This window comes from Chinchilla lanigera, unplaced genomic scaffold (assembly GCF_000276665.1).
Source record: "Chinchilla lanigera isolate Chin_1 unplaced genomic scaffold, ChiLan1.0 scaffold00236, whole genome shotgun sequence".
NCBI classification, from domain to species: Eukaryota; Metazoa; Chordata; class Mammalia; order Rodentia; family Chinchillidae; genus Chinchilla; species Chinchilla lanigera.
Window position 1 is genome coordinate 46,497 of NW_004955637.1, and position 2,267 is coordinate 48,763.

Sequence of the window (2,267 nt, forward strand, 5' to 3'; positions counted from 1 at the left end):
ATTCCACTCCTATATGTACGTCTTAGTGTATTTTCTCTCTCTATAACACAAAATACGGAAGGTTGCCCAATGTAGAAAGAAAGAGTTTTACTCTATCGCACTGTACTGAAGTCCAAAATCATTGCCCTGGCACAGGTTCACTTCCGGGTGTTAGCCTGATGGCCGGAAAGTGGGAGGAAGCAGGCATGTGTGGAGGAGAATCCCATGTACAGAAGAGAGGACAGGGTCACCAGGCTTTCCTTCTCCTCTCAAGACAGCCAACCCAGACCTGTGAAATGGACAACTCACTCATGCAAGAAAAGCATTAATGCCTCTAGATGACCTCCTGTGAGGGTAAAGGTTGATCAGCATGAGAGAGAGCTAAGAGATTAGGGAAGCTCACGGCTGGTTGTCTCTGAGCAGGTCATGAGGCAAGATCTTGGAGGCCATCTCTGGTCTGCGGCTCCTTCTGCTCAGGGCTCTTCCCTTGCCTTCTGCTTCCCTCTGCCTTGAGTGAAGCTTTTCTCCACCAGACCCTCTGCCCTGATGCCTCTGCCTCAGAGCCAGCCAACCACGGGCTGAGACCTCTTAAACTGTGAACTGAAGCAGTCCTCTCCTCAAGTTCCTTGTGTCAGTTATTTGTCCCAGAAGCATGATGCTGAGCAATATATTGGGTCAACTCTTAAAGTTCTCAATATCTTTCAAATTGGGAGTCTTAGTGAGGACAAAACATATTTCAATCAATGTAGTGTATATTCAGGAGCAATAAAATCAGCATTCCCAAATGGTATCTTCCCTCTTGTACTCATTCCAACATTATTCACAGTAGGCAGAGTTGGAAATAATTGAAGAATATCAATAAATGAATGCATGAAGAAAAGATTATGCACATACACACTCACACACACACACATATATATATATATACACATATATACACACAATAGAATGTCATTCATCCTTTAAAATGACATCATGTTGCTTGCAAAAACATGGACAGGCCTGGAGGACATCATGATAATTGCGATCCCACACACAAAAAGAGAGCATGAGCTCACACATGTATGAAACCTAGAGTAACCAAAATCATAGAAGTAGAGAACAGAGTGGCAGTTATCTGTGTTGGGATGAGGCAAAAAAAATTACAGGATGTTGGTCAAGTTCTAGCACATTTTAGTTGCTGTAAGTGCGTGAGTTCTGGAGGTATAAGGCACAGCAATGCTTCTAAGGTTTACAGCAGTGTATCATAAACTTGACATTTGCTGAGATGGAAGCTCCAGTGTGCTTTCACCAGACACAACAACTTTTTATTGGAACACATAGTTCAGGCTAGCTTTCAACTCATATGGAGCCCAGGTTGTCCTCTAACTTGCAGTGATTGTCCTGCTTCAGTCTCCTGCGTGCTGGACTTCCACCACTATACCTCCCTTCAGTCGCCAGCAAGAGTTCAAAATAGTTTTACTATTTTGAAGTAAAATAGTTTTACTATTTTACTATTGAGAAGTCAATGGTAACTACGTAAGGCGCTGGTTAAGTTGAAAGATCTTTGCTACTCTGCATGGTCTTTTAGGGAATGTGTTGGTGTTGGGTGTTAGCAGACAGGACTTACATATCTCTTCTAAGCCATGGCATCTCGGTATGGTAGACAAACATAAAGTGGTTCCATGGCCTCTGGCTTTGGGGTTTTGTACTCCCACTGTATGTGATTATGAGGACTGTGACTTGATTCTCGCCAGCACAATACAGCAAAGATGATAGGATGTCATTGTCATGACTATGTTGACTCCATCTCCAATCAGACTCCCTCCCCATCTCCTGTCAGACTTGCTCTGTTAGTTTGGTGAAGTAATTGGCCATTTTTAAAGTGCCCACTTGATAGTGAGGCATCCGTAGTGTCCCAGGGTGGTTTTATCCCACACCCAGTAAGAAACAGGTGTTCTCAGTCCTATAACCATGAGAAGTAAATTCTTGACTGGGAACAAATCCAGTTTAACCAATCACTCCTCATTTGCACCTCAGGGTCCATGAAGACCTTAAGTAGAGTCGGATGAAAGATGGACCATGATACTTGACCTTGATGCGATGGGTTTTTATGGATGAGAGTGCATATAGGCAGAGAGGCTTAAGGGAGACAGACTCCTTCAATGTCATTATTTTCCCCAGTGATCTTTCTACACTTGTGTATATACATTATCTATCTAATCTAACTATTTATCATCTCTCTCTTCCTTTCATCTATCATTCATGTCTCTCGAGAATGATATCACAGGCTTAGGAGCATTCACACA